Here is a 22,500-nt window from a genome sequence, read left to right on the forward strand (position 1 = left end):
AGTCACGCCACCACCATCCCCCATACCGTCGTGCACAAGGGGTCATCTGAATTCCCCTCGCGGTGACTGGTGCGTGTTACTTGTACCGGTAGAGCCTCACACTGGTTTTGAAAGATGGTCAGCACTCACGGGAACATTGGAAGCGCCATAGTATAAATAGTCTCATGCTGTCATTGGATTTAGAATATAAAAAAGGTTGTTGTCAGACAGAGTCGGACGTGCATATGTGTGCTTTGACGAAGAGGAGAGAGAGAAGAAAGCTGCTGCTAAAAATATCTGTGACATAAGAGCTCATCATCGTACGTTAGATTAGCTACGGCTGTTCAGATATGATAGTGGAAGTGACAGGTACGTATAGCTAGTGAGTGTGGCTACCATCAAATGAGGGCGCTTCATACCGAACATTACTGGAGTGTCATACGGGTTATGATTTAAGTTGTTGACAACATACTTATGCTTTGTGCTGCAGGACCCAGACACGTGGATCTTTATAGTACCTTAGTACAACTGTGCAGAAAGTTGAACGGTATTTTTTTCAGCACTTGGTAAAAGTTTTGACACTGGTTCCATCTTTGAGAATTTAGACTTTGTAAGCCTATCTTGTCATCGTAAAGGAGGAAGTAGAGTAAAGTGGGAGGCAGTTTCGATTATATATATATATATATATATATATATATATATATATATATATATATATATATATATATATATATATATTTATATTTTTTTTTTTCAAACTATTTGCCATTTCCCGCGTTAGCAAGGTAGCGTTAAGAACAGAGGACTGGGCCTCTGAGGGAATATATATATATATATATATATATATATATATATATATATATATATATATATATATATATATATATATATATGAGAGAGCTTGGGAAGTGAGTCAGTTGTTGTTCGCTGATGATACAGCGCTGGTGGCTGATTCATGTGAGAAACTGCAGAAGCTGGTGACTGAGTTTGGTAAAGTGTGTGGAAGAAGAAAGTTAAGAGTAAATGTGAATAAGAGCAAGGTTATTAGGTACAGTAGGGGTGAGGGTCAAGTCAATTGGGAGGTGAGTTTGAATGGAGAAAAACTGGAGGAAGTGAAGTGTTTTAGATATCTGGGAGTGGATCTGTCAGCGGATGGAACCATGGAAGCGGAAGTGGATCATAGGGTGGGGGAGGGGGCGAAAATTTTGGGAGCCTTGAAAAATGTGTGGAAGTCGAGAACATTATCTCGGAAAGCAAAAATGGGTATGTTTGAGGGAATAGTGGTTCCAACAATGTTGTATGGTTGCGAGGCGTGGGCTATGGATAGAGATGTGCGCAGGAGGATGGATGTGCTGGAAATGAGATGTTTGAGGACAATGTGTGGTGTGAGGTGGTTTGATCGAGTAAGTAACGTAAGGGTAAGAGAGATGTGTGGAAATAAAAAGAGCGTGGTTGAGAGAGCAGAAGAGGGTGTTTTGAAATGGTTTGGGCACATGGAGAGAATGAGTGAGGAGAGATTGACCAAGAGGATATATGTGTCGGAGGTGGAGGGAACGAGGAGAAGAGGGAGACCAAATTGGAGGTGGAAAGATGGAGTGAAAAAGATTTTGTGTGATCGGGGCCTGAACATGCAGGAGGGTGAAAGGAGGGCAAGAAATAGAGTGAATTGGAGTCATGTGGTATACAGGGGTTGACGTGCTGTCAGTGGATTGAAGCAAGGCATGTGAAGCGTCTGGGGTAAACCATGGAAAGCTGTGTAGGTATGTATATTTGCGTGTGTGGACGTGTGTATGTACATGTGTATGGGGGGGGGCCATTTCTTTCGTCTGTTTCCTTGCGCTACCTCGCAAACGCGGGAGACAGCGACAAAGTATAAAAAAAAAAAAAAAAAAAAAAAATATATATATATATATATATATATATATATATATATGTGTGTGTGTGTGTGTGGCAGCGAATAGAACCGGGGAAGTGGAAGTGAGTCATAGGGTTGGGGATAGGACGAAGGTTCTGGGAGCGCTTAAGAATGTGCGGAAAAAGAGGACGTTATTTGGGAAGGTAAAAAACTGTATGTTTGAAGGAATAGTAGTTTCAACAGTATTATATGGATGCGAGGCATGCTGTATATAGATAAGGCTGTGCGGAGGAGGGTGGATGTGTTGGAAATGAAAATGTATAAGGATATGTGGTATGAAGTGGTTTGATCGAGTAAATAGTTGTGTGGAAATAGAGTGGTTGATAGAACAGAAGAGGGATGTGTTGAAATGGACACAGAGAGAGAATGAGTGAGGAACGGTTGACAGAGAATGTGTCAGAAATACAGAGAACAAGGAGAAGCGGAAGACCAAATTGGAGATGGAAGGATGGACGAAAAAGATTTTGAGCGATCGGGGCCTGAACATGGAGGAGGGTGAAAGGCTTCCAAGAGATAGAGTGAATTGGAACGATGTGGTGTATTGGGGTCGACGTGCTGTCAGTGGACTGAACCAGAGCATGTGAAGTTTCTGGGGTAAACCATTGAAAGGTCCGTTGGGCTTGTTACGGATAGGGAGTTGTGGTTTCGGTGCATTGCACATGACAGAGAATGGATGTAAGCGGATGTGGCTTTTTCGTCTGTTCTTGACTATCTCGCTAATGCCGAAAACAGCGATCAAGTGTGTTTATATATATATATATATATATATATATATATATATATATATATATATATATATATATATATATATATATATATATATATATATATATCCCCAGGACCGAGCAGTCACTGAGGTTTGATAGATCACCGAAACCATCGTAAGTTGTATATAAGATAGGGTAAGATTGACGTGAAACACTGCAGAGTAACTATTTAAAGTAAGGGGTCACTTAGTGCCGTAAAAGGAAGTATCTTGGCCGTCGGGGGGGGGGTCTTAGTGCGCCATCGCTGTCTTTGCAGTAAATAACAAGACCATGGACCAAGCTGTGGTGAAATGCACATGTAACGCACCTGATCACTCGCGTGGTACTGGTAACGAAGGCCTGCGGGCTTGTCTAACGAGGAGCCCATCATTGGTTAAGCTGCAGCTCCTGGAGGAGTTTATTATATACACTAATGATGGAAAATATGTTGTTGCTGTAAGACAGTTTGGAATGGTATGGCTCGGTATACGAATTACGTGTTGTGATGATAATTTACTTGTGTATTCTTAATCATGTATTGAATATGAGGGGATTTGTTTTTGGCACAAATATTGGGCTTTCTGCTGATCAAAGTTTAGTTAGACCGTTTTCATTGATCAGAGGAGCAAGTTGTTATTCGGTCAGTCCGTTGGGGCTCTGTTGGCCTGAGGGATGCGGCTTCCAACAGCCTGGACTCGTCCCAGGCCCAGCCCAGGCTGTAGGGATGAAGATCCCTCGAAGACTGCACCAGGTAGGGGTAGAAAGAGCCTCGAAAAAACCCAGAGGAGCACGAGAATCTTAAAGCCCTCGCTAGCTTTCTGGAACCTGAGTTTCAGTTTTACGTGTCAGTGATTATTTATAAGGTATGTTGAGTGCTTTGCCTGAAGTGACCCTCCGTGTTTGACCCCGTACAACTCTCTGGCTAAGCCTCTCTTTCTCTTAATATTAGTCAGCCTGCTTTTATGTCACGATTTTCAGTGTGTGTTGGTCACTGTCTGGACACAGCATTAAGTGCTCAGTTGTTGTTATGTAACCTTAGCTCTTGCAGCTTCCAGGCTGCTCTCCACTTGGCAGAAGCGAGAGGTTCTCTTTTTCGCCCGCAGTCAGCAATGGCTTCATCTAAGGTAACCTCTGGTTCACGGTGTTGCCACTTGCAGGCAGAGTTGCTGCTGACACTTTTGAGTTGATTGATAGTTACGTATTTCATGCATCAGTGAGGAAACCGTCGTAATGGAGGGGTAGTTACAGGATTAGTGGATCCCGATTGGTTGATACTTCTCGTAATAAAGCTTTGTAGGAGCAGCCTTGAAGCCTAGTATTGGGCAGCAGTGGTTTAAAGTGGCGGTGGTCAGCGTAATGGGTAGAAATATCGATCGTTCGGTGGTGCTATTTCAGTGGACACCTCTTAACAAGATGGTACCGGTAGCCCTTCAATACGGCGGTACGATCCTCGAACTTAACGGCTCGACCCCCCCATACCCAAACGGCACGACATGTCGGCCCGACCGCGCGACCATATTACTTCGACGAAACATCCTTTGATCTGGAAGTAACCCTTGGATCACGACTGTACGACCCTTGGATATGATTACCGAGCCTGTAACCCGAGCCTTTAAGAATCAGGCCATAGATCATACCGTCGTGCTCAAGAGGTTAATGTCCCTTGGTGCTTACGAGCGAGTGAAGTGCTGGCTTGGCCTTGGCGGTAGCGCCGAGATCACACTCCCCTGCCATCGTCCTCCCTCAGCGTATGACCCCGCGTCACGGTGGGAAGGAAGTGACGTCCCGTGTATTTCTCTCTCTTTTTTTCACAGTTTCGTGCTGGAGCCCGAGGGACGCAACCAGGTTGATGCTATTTATTGTAGGGTGCGTGGAGCGTCCGCCAGTCACGCTAGCAATTAGTTAATACGCTATGACCCGTCTCTCTCTCTCTCTCTCTCTCTCTCTCTCTCTCTCTCTCTCTCGTGTATATATATATATATATATATATATATATATATATATATATATATATATATATATATAGGGGAGAGACATAGACAGACCCTTTCAAGTTTTGTACAAGACCAGTGAAGTTTTAGACCATGTTCAGAAATGCACTTTAAACCACATCAGTCACCCTGGTATACCCGGCGCTCGTCATAGAAGCTTGGTGACAGACCGAGTAGCGGGGGAAGAGGACTTTCTCCGAGGCCAGCGTAGATGAAGGTGGTACATTAGATTGATGCACATCATGACAGCAGGGACGTTAGCTGCGTGGACGTTGGCTAAGCTGTGCATGATTGGTTGCTTATTGACTGCTAGGGTCGTTAAGGACGTCATCATCAAGTTATAACCACCAGCTGAAAGATCTTGAACGCCTTCTTCTTTTTCAAGATAATTCGAAGCCCATAACATCACTCAAAAGAGCCGTGGAGTTCTGACGGGTCTCCGGAATTCATTGATAGGCAAGGTATATATATAAGGTAAATATTTCTCTGGAAGGAAGGACTCTGTTTTAGTCTTGTTATTGTCGCTGCTTTATAAGTAGTCACTTGTTTTTTTTCTTGTCATTTTTTTATCTCGTTTCCTTGAATTTCGTCTCATGTCTTCCTATCGACTTCGTGTTCGCCTTTCCCTTTTTTATTTTTTGTCCGTACATCAGCTTCAGTACTTGTCCTTGTTCGTTGTCTTTTCCTGTTATTTTCTCATTTTCCTCTTTTTGTATGTAAAGAATATATAAAGAATAAAAAACTTTTTATTCATTGCAGACAGCCCTTGTGGTGAAAATATACAGCTATTACAGAACTGAACTGGTCAGATTAGTAACTTGTAACTAATCACAAAAGAGCTTAAAATCAAGATGCGGCTAGACACTTTTATGCTCTGGATAATCTATGAGTGAGGTGTATCAACGTACCTCTTGGGTACTCCGAGGGGTCTTGGGGGTTTTTACCCCAAGAGCCGGGCTGGGCCCAGGCTGCTTTATTGGGTCGTGGGTCGACCAAGATGTGAGAAGCCGCAGCCTCCAGGTCCAGATACCCCCCACAGCCCCATCATCATCATTGGTGCTTGTTCCGTAATCTTGAAAGTCCGCAGGATCCAGCCTGCATTTCGTGTGTTTGAGATAACCATTGTTTCGTTGTGTTCGTTGCAGGTTAGGATGGTGTTCTCGGTTGCCGAGTGAAGGACTTCGTTTATGTTTCCTTGTAGCCTCTCGTCATCTACATATGTGAATTTCATGCTTACTCTTGTGTCATCTGCAAAGGATGAAATAGAATTGTGGTTCGTGTATGCCTTAATGTCAGATATAAGAATGAAGAACAGGAGGCGTGCAAGTACAGTTCCATGGTGTTACTGTGTTTATACTGTGGATGCATTAGATACGGCATGGTTTACAGATTCGTGATCTTGTTGGTAAAGAAGGTGTATATCCAGCTACCAATTTTTTACCACAGTTATTCCTATCTTCAGCATTTTCTGTGCTAAGACACCATGGTCACGTTCGCCAGATGCTTTTGCAGAGTGTTTGAAATACGTCTGGATTATCTTTGTTTTCCAGAGCGTCAACAAGCGTATCATAATGGTCGAGCCAATGAGATGGGCAAGATCTTTCCTTCCCAGAAACCATTCTGTTCTGGGTTATGACGCTTGTGCAGGAAGTTTTACAGAGCTATGGTTTATATATTATACATTATGTGGTGATTTGGTGGACTACAAGCGATGGAAGGTTATATGCTGGTTGAGGTACAGTAATACTATGGTTGACATGCATTATGTATTTAATGGTTAGTATTAAATGGTGAATAGTGTCGTGTTGGTTGAGTTGCAGTGACATAAAAGTTGTCGTACACACAACTAAGATAAAACTAAGCTATTTTTGGTTGTGTGTTTGTGTGTGTGTGTGTGTGTGTGTGTGTGTGTGTGGCTACTGGATCTGCTAGTTTTAATCATCTAATGACATCATGTTTTTGTAAACCAGGCTATTCCTGGTGTCTTCAGTATAGAAGCCCAGATCTTCAAGAGAGACAGTTATAACATCTCTTATAATTTCATATAATCTTTGCACATTAGTAAAAACAACAAACTCTTGCCTGCCTCGTGTGATCATTTTCAGATGACACTGCAATACACATGAAGCTCTCGCCTGTAGTAGCCACAGAGGAGCCACACACATCTGGCGTGGTTTTCGTAGGTCGCCAACCCCACCGGGAGCATTAGTAAGATAAGAGAACATGTACACAATACTGGATACGCAAAAAAAAAAATTATATATATATATATCACGGCAGAAGAGATTTGTAAGAGATCAGGAAGTAATTAAATCTGATGACCTTACTTTTGTGTTAACAGTTTCAACAAAGATACACTCTGTCGGTTCTGGTGTAGATGCGACATTGTTTTAAATGCCATCTTGGTGCCATTTTAACAAAAGGCATTTTTTTGTGGTTTTGGTTTTATGATACTGCTCTGAGGTATTGCTTTATTTCTTTTTTTTTTTTTTTTTTTTTTTTTTTGAGGCAATGGATGAAGTGTAGATTAAAGTGAAAGAAGATGGCTGGCAGGATTTTGCGAACCTTCAGGATAGCAACTCCAGAGTCGATGGCGAGGCCCATCATGGCACATCATCAGCTCTCTACACCAGAACACCGCCGTAAGTTGGTGTCGACCCACCAGGAGGGGCGAGATAAGTGAGATGGGAAATGTGCAGAGATTATTTCGTAGCCGACACTAACTGTCTTAAGTATTGGCCCCATTCTCTGCAGCTTAGATGGAAGGGATGGGAACTCGTCGAAGGCATGGTTCCCGGTCAGCACAATATATCATTCTCTCTCTGGTAGACTGGAATGGACGGCTTTAGAAACATGGAGATAATTCCTTTAACATTTGAGGTCAGAAAATGCTCAACCCACCAGTAGGCACTACTAAAAAGGGTGGTGACCATTCTGTGCAGAAATTCAAGTAACATAACGAGACAGATGTTTAGAACATGCATATGACCGGCCTGGTTGTAGAGGATATATAGACTTGTGAGCCGCAGTTTCAAGCAGCCCGGCTGATGATTGGAACAGCGATAATATTTGGTCTTCCCGTGCATGTGAAGCGTCCCCCCAAAATCAACGTAATGTAAGGTTAGCGCAGCTTCACACCACACCAAGTAGCGAGGGTAAAGATAAGCGCCCGGAACTGATGTAAGGCTATGCTTGCATATTGAGCTGGGTATTTCTGAAACTAGATACAGAGTTGGAGATGGCCTCAAACGAAGTGTTGCGGTACGTGCAGGAGAATCCTGTGAGTTAAGCCAATTCGACGTGGTTTGTGGAGATGAAAGCACATGGTGAATACGTAGGAGCAAGCAACAGAGCGAGGTTGAATGCCTCATCAAGCGTTATCATTTATCATGATAATATTCTGCTGGGCTGAGTGAGTGAGGCACTTGGCCATTGCTTCTCTGGCTTGTCAAGTACGTGGTTTATTTAAGTATACTTTCAGATACACACTTCCATTTGATATTTTCTCCCGGACACACCCTATGCCTGGAGCCATGTCACGTACACTTCATGCAGTCTTCGGGGTCTTTTACCCCTCCACTGCTTGAGCTTAGCCAGCTATGTAAAGGAACAAAGAACGCAGACGGGAGAGGTGTATGATCATGTATACCTGGAAGGTCGTAGAAGATATTGTTCCCAACTTGCATACAGAGATAACATTCTACCGGCACGACAAGCATAAAAGACTTTGTAAAACTCTACCTCTAAAATGTACAAAAGAGAGAACACATTAAACATCCCAAGGTTCATCAGTACCTTGCCAGCTATGATTAGAAACAGCTTGGAATGCTGTGTGTACTGGAGAAGGACATACAAAATGAACCACATCAGCCTGGCTGTATGGGCTGTGTGGGCGTACAGGCTGCGGCTTTTAACAGTTTGGTCGACCATACTACCGAACCTGACAGCCTGGGATCACGATGCCCAAGCTGTGCAGTTAGAAGACCCCCCGAAGACCACACCAGGTATTCTCTCTTAGTCGTATCCACTATACATCCCATGGAGTATCTGATGATTGCAGACAAGGTGTTGAAGGATCTAGGGCCCCGGATGTTTAAGGGGTTCTCTCTTGTCTGTGCATATCGCACCTTTGTATGCCAAAGGTAGTATTTTGCAGTCTTCCATGCCTGTCATGCCTGTAGGATGTAGTTGCGTGCGCTGGGAATAACCCATCTCTAGGGGTAATGGCTTTATAGCTTCTTGACATATGATCATGAAATGTTAGTACTAGAGAAAATCGAATGCCTCTGCCATGAGTAGAAAAAATGTGTATATAGAATATAGACTGACATCATTGTGTACTGGTGTCTCACCCGACGTAACTAGAATCGCAGTTTGCAGTTTAACCCGTTGTGCACGTCGATTAGACCCACGAATGTGCTGGCCTGGCGTCTGACTTGATCCTTATGGATCGGATCAAGGATCACGCCATCGTGCCCAAGGTTCGCACCGTCCTGCTCGAAGGGTTAGCTCAGGCCGAGCTGTGTGGGCAGGGGAACACGAAAGTCCTCGCTAGACATACGCCAGATACACGAGGCTGAACGTGTCTCCGCTCGGGAATGAGTGAGGTGGTCAACATGAGAACATCCAACATACCCACCCAGCTAACCATACTAGATCATGACGCATTAAGTTATTGGCCCGAGGGAGCAGTATAACATTGCTTTTGCCTATAATCTTTTACTGCTTTATCAAGTTTCGGATTCGTGTGGAACGTAGATCATAAATCCTAAGCAGATGTGGCTGTGGGCCAGGAGAAGTCTGAGATAGCCAGGAGTGATCATGTCTGATGACTTGACAGAGCACAGCTAAACTTCAGTTACCCCCAGAGACGATGATAGGGTCGGTCCACTTTACATTATAACAGTGGGAAACGAGTTATGGTCATTTTCAGGGCATTTATCAAACTGCCATTAGTATATACATGTGTAATTGTATATTGAACGCCAAAGCAATTGTCGAACTAGACGTGATAAGATCATTTGCGGCCCGCATTGAATTACTCGACGACTGAAGAACCAAGGAACGTTTGAGATGACCCGTGTTCGAAACCTCACCTGGAGAACACTGGAAGGCCGAGCCTCGATCTGCCTTTTTGGCAATGATTTCCTAAGGTGCGAGTCTTGGGTAATCGTATGGAGGAAAGGCATGAAACTAGATTGGATCTGTGGGTGTACGATGTCGTTAAACGTTTACTAGCTTGTGTAAGAAAGAAACCGCAAACAAGTTTAATGGTTGCATCGAGAGTAGAGGCGCTCAGGCAGGCTGTGTTGGGCACCAGAGCCGCAGCAGCTGGAGAATGTTAGTGGTGGTGGTTCCCACGCTAACATGGCTCCGCGGTACACGGTAGACAACGCCCTGCCCCGGGCATTTGAGGGATTAGGCTGCTGTACGTAGCTCGCGAGGTTACGACGCGATGCATCTCTGTCGCTCTCGTGTGGTATACTGGCGTGAGCACGACGCTACCACCCTGGACGAAGACCTGATGCTCATGGGTCAGGTCTGATCAGGTCAGGTCATGATATGGAAGGGGTCATATCGTCGTGCTCTCAGGGATCATGCCGCCGTGCCCGGCGGGTTAAAGTGGATATGTGTTGTTCTGGGGATTACGTCAGGCGGGGAGTTGTCGTAATGCGCGTGAGGTTGTCAGAGGACGTAGGCTAGGCCGGAGGGAGGGTGCTTCATGCCAGTCATAAGAGTTGCGTCATTTTTAATGTGGGGCGTATGTCATGGTGCATTGTGGCCTCGGACGAAGAGGAAGTTGCGTCATGGTAATGGAAACTTAATTTCATTTTACTTCTTCACTGTAACGCGGATCAGAAACTTTGGTGATAGTGGGTCTACCCCTGAGAAGAACAGGGAGTAATGGTACCAGCTGTGTTTGTGTGTGTGTGTGTGTTGTGTGTGTGTGTGTGTGTGTGTGTGTGTGTGTGTGTGTGTGTGGGTGTGTGTGTGTGTGTGTGGGTGGGTGGGTGGTTGTGGCACGGAAGATGACTAACCAGAACGGTGAGGTCACCTGATACGATCACTCTAATCTTTCGCGTCGCTTCTGTTCTTGTCGTATGTGCTTAGAGGCCAACACTGCGAGGAGAGAATGAGAAATAAGAGTGGGACTGACGTTATCAGCTGACCTCACTGTTAGCAATCACAACCTCACACCAGATACCTGCCTCACAGCAGTAAACCCCTCATGATAACGTGGGGGACAGAAGAAGTCGTGGTGGCGGTGACCCTTGACGACAGTGTGTGTCATCTGGAATATATATAGTCATGTGCTGACGTTAGTCATTAAGATAGGAGGGGAGAATTGTCATATTAGAAAATATGTTAAGGCTTGTTGCGGCTCGCGTTAATTCTCTGTCAACATCAGGTCCCTCGGGACTGCATGGACGTAGAGGAGAGAAATATAATGTGATGGTTGGAGAACCTGTGAGGCTTGGTTCCCCAACCCTCACTCCGAACTAGTGCCCGTACGTGAGAGTGGTGACATGCAAGTCTGTACAGTTATTTCATTGGCACAGAAATGATCAGCATCAGGGGCCAGACATCGGCTGGCTTACGGATCATATGGACCAGTCCTACAGATTTAACAGTTACTACGTTTTCTCCGAATTTTCCCTAGTTGTTATATCGCAATCCCCTGCGCCTCCTCCCCTGTCTCTTCCTAATGGATTGCGATATTTTGGAAATATTCATTTCACGCAGAATATATCCTCAGATAAGCCGATTACTTGCAGTGGACGCGCTCGGTACACTGCCACCCCAAAAAGACTTAATTTTCATTCGTTGTTTTATGGAGAAACACGAGGACGCTGTGATCAAGACTGCCAGGTGTGCAACAGACGATGGTCCAAAGTCAACAGTTAGCACCTGTTATTGCAGAGCAGTGCCACAACGTAGAGTCATTTGGTACGTGAATCCTTAATTGATATAAAAACGTTCATAAAGGGTGAAGTTTGTGTACGTTGATGATGTGTATGTCAGTAAAGTGAAATATTTTATCACGAATCTTTTTTTTTTTTTTTTTTTAGATAAATGTTTATGTTCTTTCGTAGTGTTTGTTGTATCCATGTCGGTAAGTCTTGTCCTTGGACAGCAAAGTCAACCTAACAGCGATACAGTAGAATGTGTTCATTTTAAATCGTCTGAAGAGCAGACACACAGTAGGTGACTGGTATGGTGGGGGAAGCGTGTATATCAGGGTGTGGGCCACGCCTGGTACGCTTGCTGCCGGTAGATATGTGGATCGCCCGAGGTAGATTACTGAATTGATTCGAAAGATAAAAAGTGGATAGTTTCCCTCCAAGGCGTAGTACTGGGCCTGAGAGGTCGTACAACCTAAGGGCGAGCTACAGCCTCAAACAGCAGGGTAAACCAAGCCACCGAGAGGGAAGGTTGGTTACTCCTGAGCCACAGGAATAGAAGAGACGCTTCTCCGACACGGGGGTAAAGTACGTGTTAGGTAAACACACAATGTACCTGGGGGCACCGTGTTGCGAGGGCTACATTGCTCCCCCGCTCTGTGTGTGTAAGGCCATCATCAGTCAGCGGTGGGGGAGACGCCTCACACCCAGACCAGGCTACGCACACGAGCCCTCGGGGCATCGCCGTAAGGTAACTACTGTCAGGAAGAGTAATGGTAGTACCGAGGAAGGCCTGTGTGTGTCATGGCGGGGGAATGTGTGATGGTACTCAACGTCTTGTATCATTGTACTCAAGGGTCGGGTCTGTCAGTGCACAAGGGTTCATACTATGAGAGCTTGGCAGTCAGTAGTCGTCCCAGATGACAGCCACGACATACACCGACCTCACTCCAACTGGCTGGGGACACTTTGTACCCCCGGGATTCCACAAGATGACGCCCCCGCCCCCATAGTTGTACGACGCTTGGGGGTGTGAGGCCGCTTCCCTACATTGCGCGCGCACCAGACAAATAAACACTTGAGTGTACACACATTTTTTTTTACCCCGAGATAGTACAGCGGGGATCATGTGGCTTACCGTAAGTTTACCTGACGATGGTTTCGGAGGCGTTTTTCTACCCCCGGGTCCCCGTGTGAGAGCTTACCTTATCTCACGTACACCTCACGTTGGTCTCGGAGGTCATCTCCTCCTACACCTCTCTGTGATGCCTGGGCCGGTGGGCCTAAGCGAGTACCTCATAGTTGGTGTGGTACGTTGTCCTGTTACTTGTCCACGTTCGCCCCAGTTCTTCAGGCACTTTTGTCTTATTCTTACAGCGCCTGTGGGTGTCAGTGGTGAGATGTAAGTTTTCTATGTCTGTTGCTCCGATAGCGAACTGTTTTCCCAGTGCAGATTAGGAACAGTGTCTTCCAGGGATTTTCCAAGTGTAAATTGTGAAAAAATGTCTTCCCGTCTGCGCTCCACAGAGTACAGCTTTAGTGTTTTCAGTCGTTCCAATGCTTGACATTGATACTTGGAAAAGTAATAATGCTTTGAAATTCGTCACTATTGGTATCACCTTCCCCGTCCTAAAGGTCAGTGGAATTCTTCTTGTAATATTTTTGCAGAGGGCGCGTGTTGCTCCGTTGTCTTGCTGAAGGCGAGTTCGTCAGACATTGTAACTCCGAGGTCTTTTTCATTTTCCTTTCTCGAGATACGATGGTGCCTGTCCATGTCCTCTACTCTGTGTATGTATATATATATATATATATATATATATATATATATATATCCCTGGGGATAGGGGAGAAAGAATACTTCCCACGTATTCCCTGCGTGTCGTAGAAGGCGACTAAAAGGGGAGGGAGCGGGTGGCTGGAAATCCTCCCCTTTCTTGTTTTTTTTAATTTTCCAAAAGAAGGAACAGAGAAGGGGGTCAGGTGAGGATATTCCCTCTAAGGCCCAGTTCTATGTTCTTAACGCTACCTTGCTAACGCGGGAAATGGCAAATAGTATAAAATATATATATATATATATATATATATATATATATATATATATATATATATATATATATATATATATATTCCTCACCGGAATGCTGTGCTTGAGATTTATCTCCATCACAGACATGTTATTATCACTGGTCCAGCGTTAAGACTTGATTTATATCTTTCTGTACATTTTATTGTGTGCTTCTGATGATATGTCTGTCTGTACCTGGTTGTATTTTTTGACGGACAGAAGTCGTCTTCAGTGCTTGGCGTCAAGCAATATGCATGCACTCATGATATAAACAATGAAAATAAAAGGCAGAGGATTCTGTGAAGACGTGTTTGCATTTGTCTGAGACTGAAATCGATGGAGGTGAAGTTTCTTCGAGAAGTAATTTTTTTTTTTTTTACCTTGTAAACGCTGGACATTGCTTGATTTACAACCTCTTTATGTGTTGGTTAAGAAGCTGTAGATTCATATCCCCGGCTTTCCAGTAGTTGCCTCCTAAATAATGAATTTGCTGTGACACCGTGGTCAGTCAGCTTTGTCTACGGATTTCGGTGGGTCTCAAAATTTTGCCAAGACACACACACACACACACACACACACACACACACACACACAAAGAAAAAAAAATTCCCCTGTAACCCCCACATAGATACTCACGTACCTGGCTTAAGTTTGTGTGTGTATGTTTATGTGTGTATACACACGTAGGAGTTAAGAATGGTACATATACGAGGTCAAGTGGGGGAAAGACGAGCGTAAAAACTCTCCGTAATACAGATAGTAATCTTACTGACGCATGCCTACAGGACCTGCTTAGGTAGCACTTTGGCGCTCACGTTCATGTTGATCACTTAGCGATACGACGCTCTCCTAGTTAAGACTGCTCTTAGTCAACTGTACCCGAAGGAAGAATGTTAGCTCGACCTTATAAGTAGACAGGATGTGTGATGACGGAAAGTAGAGAACATTCAGCATTAAGAGGTACCGTCAGAATACAGGATTTTGTTTGCGTTCAGATCATGACCCACGTATAAGGACTACTTCCTGTATAAAGGCTGTGCCACTTAGATAAGACTTGATATGGCGATCCTTCTGGATGGAAGAGGCAGAACTGGTCATGACAAAATTTTTTACAGCTCTTTAGCATTATGTGTACCGGTACTCTATATCTGTATGCATATTATATCCCGTCCACGCTCTACAGCGGATAGTCCGAGTGATTTCAGTCGTTTTTAAAAAGTTGTGATAATCAAGAGCTTTCCTGTGCTGTAAATGGTGTTCATCCATTTTCTATTTCGACAGACTCGCCCGTCGTCGGTGATTAGCTGACAACGCAGTTCTGAAGTGGAATGTACAAGTCTTTAGCTGAATTCGACCAGCCGTCATTTGAAAAGAGGCATCGCTTACATTGATGTGGTTTACTAGATTTATAAATTTGCTTATACCCTACCATGGTTTCCGTTTTCAACCCCACACAACTTGGTCAAGGACCAAGGTGGCCACGTCTCGCTCCTTCGCTTAGTCAGGACGTTTTAGGCCGTCGTAACCATCACATCGCGGCAGGACAGTTTACTCGCCACTGGTCCAGACCCTTCCAGAATTTCTCCACGGTACACTTCATAGTCTTGATAATGGCTGTGAACTTTCAAACGTTTGGTGGACCCAGATGTTTATACGTATTTCCCCTCTTATTGTACTTTGCTGCCACGAAATTAACGAGGTTTTCATTGGTTGAAAAGTTCCACCACCTCGGGTGTGGGGGGAGAGATATGAATAACATTGCAGATTATCAGTCTGCCAGAGACGTCGTCATATCACGATTGAACAGTTTGAAAAATATTGGAATGATAATATCAAACGGCCTTACTCACTTTCGGCATCAACACAAGACAACGGTTGCTTCTTTAAAAAAAGATGGTGTGATGGATCATGCGGACCTTCAAGGAAAAAGAATGGGGAAAAATATTGACCTTCTTCAGGTTTCTGATATTAATACTCTTCCCTGTTAACATCACTGTAACAGTGGACGAGGTGTCGGAATCAAAAAGTAAGCAAGACTTTTCAGTGGCCAGCTTTGACGCGGTAAAGAACCTGCACCACAGGGAACGACTGAATTCCCCGAGGCTGTATTTCTAGTGTGCAAACGAGAGGTGTGTGTGTGAGTTGCACGTGGTAATGTTCACTTTAAAAAAAAAAGTTCACTAGAATTCTAGGCAAGTGCGCCACTGGAATCCTAGGCATTGAAGACTGTAAGATGTATTACCAATGTTACAAAACTGTAAGATGTATTACCAATGTTAACAAAACTTGCTACAAGTGCAAGAGAAAAACATTAACGTTACGAGGTTAATAAATGCCTTGTCCACAGTCATGAGAAATAGTATAGGGTCTGCTGTGGAGAAATGTTAGGATATGCCCTGTACATGTAAGTACTAGTGAAGTGAGGAGCGCCATCGAGGCTGTGATGGTGGCATGTAGTAGCTTGGTTGACCGTTAACGATCCGGCTCTGGAGCTTGGACGACTTAACCCGAGCTGTGGGAGTAGAGGACCTCACCTATTGTGAGTGGGTCTTAAACATACCGACTAACTCAACCAGGGTTTTAGGTGTATTTATTTATCGGCCATGCCACATTTTATGGCTTCCCTCAAAGGCTGCAAATACTGCATCCACGTCATTAGACCAGATATATAGACAAGCATCAAAGATACAACGCTACTCTGGTGGCACAGTTGTGTTGATAGTTTTTTTTGCAAAATGATCTCGTTACTTTTGTCCCGCTGGTCGAATCTTTGTTGTAGTTCGGAAGGTTCTCGATCTCTCTGTTAGCGAGTGTGTCTCATTTAACTATTTTGAGGGTTTGTATGATCCTCATCAGGGGCTGTTTTGTACCTGCTCCATCCCATCTGTGAATTAGATTCCATGTTTAAATGGCATTGTGGTGGATTGAGCCATAGTAAACCTGAATCACCTTGAGTTGTGATGTGGCAGCTGTGTGGGTTTCTGAAGGGAGAGAGGAAGCAGCAGTGCGAGGGACGGTGTGTGGTAGCGGTGGTTGGGTGGTGAGGTAGCAGTAGTACTAGGGATGGTGTGGTGGTGGGGCAGCAGCAGTAGTAGTACAAGGGATGGTGTGGTGGTGGGGCAGCAGCAGTGGTAGTACAAGGGATGGTGTGGTGGTGGGGCAGCAGCAGTAGTAGTACTAGGGATGGTGTGGTGGTGGGGCAGCAGCAGTAGTAGTACAAGGGATGGTGTGGTGGTGGGGCAGCAGCAGTAGTAGTACTAGGGATGGTGTGGTGGTGGGGCAGCAGCAGTAGTAGTACTAGGGATGGTGTGGTGGTGGGGGCAGCAGCAGTAGTAGTACTAGGGATGGTGTGGTGGTGGGGGCAGCAGCAGTAGTAGTACTAGGGATGGTGTGGTGGTGGGGGCAGCAGCAGTAGTAGTACTAGGGATGGTGTGGTGGTGGGGCAGCAGCAGTAGTAGTACTAGGGATGGTGTGGTGGTGGGGCAGCAGCAGTAGTAGTACTAGGGATGGTGTGGTGGTGGGGGCAGCAGCAGTAGTAGTACTAGGGATGGTGTGGTGGTGGGGGCAGCAGCAGTAGTAGTACTAGGGATGGTGTGGTGGTGGGGGCAGCAGCAGCAGTAGTAGTACAAGGGATGGTGTGGTGGTGGGGCAGCAGCAACAGACGTCAGATGTGGCCAGCTGGGCTTGGGGTGGCTGGCTCTAAAATACCCGCGTCATAACACGCGTGTAGGGCACTGTTTAGAACGGCTTTACATCATTGTGACGCTTTTAACTCCTGCCCCCCACGCACCAGGCGGGTCACCAGCCAGCCAGCCAGATGGCAGGGGGACCGAGCCCCCTCAACCAGCCAGCCAGGAGAGACTGAACCACCCCTACGCCTTGGGGATGGGGGAAGGAAACGGGTGTGGCCCGTCACCCGAGAATGGTAGGCAGGAAAGGTGTGGCAACGGGTCTCACACTAGGATTCTTTCTCCCTCATATTTGCCAGCTCTGATGCGTACTAACGTTATATCTTGGCATGAAGTTATACTGAGTGGGCAGCAGGGAAGCTGTTGGTACACTGAAGAAATCATAGGTGTGATCCACTGTTGAATACAGAATTAGCTCTTACAGCTGGTATGAGTAAGGTCGTGTACAGTACGGTAACGCTGGTGTTGAGTGGGATACCACAAGAGGGAGAGGCAGGCATGTCAGTGGTGCTCGTGCCACAGTGTGTACGTTGCTGAATGAACTTGGGATAGCAGTTCGTAGTATCTCAGTAACACAGGGAGCTGTGTGTGTGTATATATGGATGTATAATTAGCCCTGATTAACACGTCGTTTTACTACACACTCCCAAGATTTTTTTTTTTTAGTCTTTACGTTTTTGTTTTACAAGTGCAGTTCTCGCCGTTCTTTGGCCGTGGCCGCCAGCACGCCCGGGCTTTGGCAGTCGTCACCCACAGGGCCAGCCACCGCCACGCTCCGAGCCAACCATGCCCACGATTTAATTGAGAAGCCTCCTGAAACCTGCGCCTTCTCCCGGTGTAGTTTGCCGACGTCTCGAATGTTTTGTAGCCAGCTCTCTGACCTGACCTTTGAGGGTCGGGTCACTGATGAGGGGCGCACACCCACGGGTGCCGCCGATACGTTTCCCCCCACGTGACATTCGAGTTTCATGCCAAACCGAACAAGTTTCAGAAGGCGTCTCAAGTTTCTCGTATTCCTGTGTGGACTAATATAACCTTCCTCCCGGTAATTCCAGTCGGAGGGTTGAAGCATGTGGCGTAGGCTGTCGCTTACTGCTCTGCCCCGAGGCGTGTTACGGCCATTGCTGGTGTGTGTGTGTGTGTGTGTGTGTGTGTGTGTGTGTGTGGACCTGTTGTGTCTGCAGATGATAATGATGATGATGATGATGATGATGATGAGGAGGAGGAGGAGGAAGGTTGAAGATGGTGAGGTGTGGCGGTAAGTTGCATAAAGATGGCGGTGCCAAGTATTCTGGTGGCGGTGTTGTGCTTGGCAGTGTGGTGGAAGGGAAGGGGGGAGGGGGTGGCTGCTGGCTAGCGTGTGTCTCTGATTGCTGGTACTGGCCCTCCGCACTCCTCACCCACCACACCTCCTCCTCCCGCCTCTCTCTCTCTATTCTTTGTCAGGCACCAACTGCTCGCAGGCGCGTCTCGCCTCCCTCCTCCTCAACCTTCTCCCCCCCACTTACCTCACTCTCCCTTTAGTCTGTCTCACCTGACCCTCATCTGTGTGCCAGTATCTTCAAAAAAGGTCCCGGCCATACTGTACTGGTTCCCGTCCATTTACAAGGATACAGCCTCGCTGAGGGCGACCTCTTGCTTGCTCTGTAACCATTATCTGGCGGAATACGGTGACACCTGTCTGTCTCTGTCTGTATGTATGTATCTATCGATGTATCTATATTTTTCCATACTTTGTCGCTGTTTCCCAGAGTAGCGCCAAGAAACAAATGAAAACACACACACACACACACACACACACACACACACACACACACATACACATACACATACTTATTGATACTTGCTTGCCCTCATCCATTCCCGACGCCTCCCCGCCCCCAGGAAACAGCACAAATGCATGAAGGAAAGGAAAAAAAATAACATACATTCTCTTGTCCTTGCCCACATCCGATCGCTACCCCTTACACCAGCGAGGTAGCGCCAGGAAACTCGGAGAGGGGCCAAACCACAGCTCCCTGTCCACATCCAGGCCTCACAGACCTTTCCATGGTTTACCCTGGCCGTTTTGCATGCCCTGGTACAGACCATTAACGGCACGTCGACCCCAGTATACCACATCGTTCCAGTTCAGTCCGTGCACGCCTTTTACCCTCCTGCATGTTTAGGTCCTGATCGCTCGAAATCTTTTTCACTCCATCCTTCCGTCTCCACTTTGGTCTCCCGGTTCTCCTTGTTCCCTCCACATCTGACACATATATCCTCTTTGTCAACCGCTCTCAACCACATTCTATATATTTCCACACATCCCTCTTACGCTTCCATGACTTACTTGATCAGACCTCCTCATAACACAGATTGTCCTCAAACAGTTCATTTTCAATGCATCCACCACGCTCCGTACAACCCTATTTATAGCCCGTGCCTCGCAACCTTATGATATTGTTAGAACTACTATTCCTTCGAACATACCCATTTTTGCTCTCCGAGATAACGCTCCCTCTTTCCACACATTCTTCATCACTCCCAGAACCTTCACCCCCTCCCCCACCCTGTGACTCACTCCGCTTCCATAGTTCCATACGCTGCTAAGACCACTCCCAAATATCTATAACACTTCACTTCCTCCAGTTTTTCTCCATCAAACTCGCGTCCTATGTAACTTGTCCATCAACCCTGCTGGACCGAATAACCTTGCTCATACTCACGTTTACTCTCAACTTTCTCTTTTAACAGACTTCCAAACCCAGTCACCAACTTCTGCAGTTTGTTACTCGAATCAGCCACCAGTGCTGTATCATCGGCGAACAGCAACTGACTCACTTTCCAGGCCCTCTCATCCCCAATAGACTCCATATACGCCCCTCCTTCCAAGAAGGTCGAGTATGTTATCCCTGGGGATAGGGGAGAAAGAATACTTCCCACGTATTCCCTGCGTGTCGTAGAAGGCGACTAAAAGGGGAGGGAGCGGGGGGCTGGAAATCCTCCCCTCTGGTTTTTTTTTTTTTTTTTTTTTTTTTTTAAATTTTCCAAAAGAAGGAACAGAGAATTCGGCCAGGTGAGGGTATTCCCTCAAAGGCCCAGTCCTCTGTTCTTAACGCTACCTCGCGAATGCGGGAAATGGCGAATAGTTTGAAAGAAAGAAAAAAGAAAGATATATATATATATATATATATATATATATATATATATATATATATATATATATATATATATCCTCTTTCATTCCCTTGTGGCTGCCAGCTTATTCGTGAATCAGGTGTTTTGTGATTTATGTGCATATATATATATATATATATATATATATATATATATATATATATATATATATATATATATATATATATATGTGTGTGTGTGTGTGTATAAATTTTTTCTTATCTTTTTTTATTATTATACGTAGTCGCTGTCTTGCGAGGTAGCACAAGGAAACAGACGAAAGAATGGTTCAACCCACCCACATGCCTATACATAAGCGCCCACACACGCACATATACATACATACCTATACATTTCAACGTATACATATACATACATACACAAATACATATATACACATGAACATTTTCATGCTTGCTGCTTTCATCCATTCTGGTCGCCACCCCGCCACACATGAAATGGCACCCTCCTCCCCATGTGTGCGCGCGAGGTAACGCTAGGAAAAGACAGCAGTTCACACCCGGTCTTCAGCTCTCATGTATAATGCCAGGCCACACAAAACTTTCCATGGTTTACCCCAGACGGTATACGACATCGTTCCAGTTCACTATATTCCTTGCACACCTTTCACCCTCCTGTGTGTTCAGGCCCCGATCGCTCAAAATCCTTTTCACTCCAATTTGGTCTCCCACTTCTCGTTCCCTCCACCTCTGACACATATGTCCTCTTTGTCAATCTTTCCTCACTCACTCTCTCCATTTGACCAAACCAGTTCAATATACCCTCTTCTACTCTCTCATGCACACTCTTTTTATTACCACACATCTCTCTTACCCTTTGATTACTTACTCGATCAGAGCACCTCACCAGAGATAGATGGATAAATAGATAGATAGACTTTGGGTAAATCAAGCTAAGGATCTGTCCTAAGAAGATTGGGTTACACAAATGCCAGGCGACTGAAGCGCAGCTATACATATTTATAGCTGCTTAATATGTAGCGATCAGAATCAATACCCGCTAGAGTATGAAGTCCTCCGAGTTTTGTTATACCGGTATTGTTCGTTATCGTGTTGGTATCTGCTGTTATTGTCGTCACCTGCAGTTGGTTTGCTGACGCTCACACCCACGTGCCAATTACCAGCGTGGCTACTTACATGACTAGAAAGGAATAATGTGTTGGCTGGGTTAGCAACGGCCCGTTGGGGGGTGTGAATGATGGCGGTATTGGGGGAGAAAGGTAGTAGTATTTTAGGCGGCAGGAGTAACAGAACGAGGAGTTGAGAGTACAAGCATGCCCGACCTTGAGGGGTGACGGCAGCGGTGGGTACTGCTGGCAGTGGTGGTGATGGTAAGGGTCGAAAATATGTCACTGTCAGGCCATGTGTAGGGGATGGTGGTGGTGGTGTGTGTGTGAGTGTGGACCTGCTGCTGGACGTTGTGAAGAGATGACGGTGATGTCTGTTGTAGTGGGAAAGGTTGTGACTGCGCCGTCATCAGGCTGAGGGAGTAGGGCAGTGGCGGTGGTGGGGTGGATGTTGTCGACACACTGTCACTCTCTCTCATACTCGGCAGAAGAACAGCCGGCGGAGAATAGATGTTTTGTGAGGTAGAGGACAGTTTACTGTCGAAGGGGCGAGCCGTGTCTAGACTGTTGGTGTTGTAGCCAGGTGATGGGGCGCGGAGACTGTTGGTGTTGTAGCCAGGTGATGGGGCGCGGGGGCTCTTCGTGTTGTAGCCAGGTCATGGGGCGCGGAGACTGTTGGTGTTGTAGGCAGGTGATGGGGCGCGGAGACTGTTGGTGTTGTAGGCAGGTGATGGGGCGTGGAGACTGTTGGTGTTGTAGGCAGGTGATGGGGCGCGGGGGAGTGAGTGGCGTGCGCTGCTGGACCAGTGGGGACGGAAATGATGGTTGGGGTGAGGCCGCCGTTGATGACCTCATAGTACTGAGTGGTGTTTTGTAAGACGGTGGTGGCGGCGGCAGCAGCAGCAGGACGTTAGCTTCAAGTAGTGTTGTTACTATTAACAGTAAACAGTGTAAACCATCACATCCT

At 45.8% G+C, this 22,500-nt stretch overlaps 1 protein-coding gene across 18 annotated transcripts in view; it reads left to right on the plus strand.

The window, feature by feature from the left end:
• Nucleotides 1-22,500, plus strand: part of Mbs (Myosin binding subunit) — a 414,505-nt gene that overhangs the window by 86,330 nt on the left and 305,675 nt on the right. The gene's annotated exons all lie outside the window — the stretch shown is intronic.

Source organism: Panulirus ornatus, chromosome 1, assembly GCF_036320965.1.
Source record: "Panulirus ornatus isolate Po-2019 chromosome 1, ASM3632096v1, whole genome shotgun sequence".
NCBI lineage: Eukaryota > Metazoa > Arthropoda > Malacostraca > Decapoda > Palinuridae > Panulirus > Panulirus ornatus.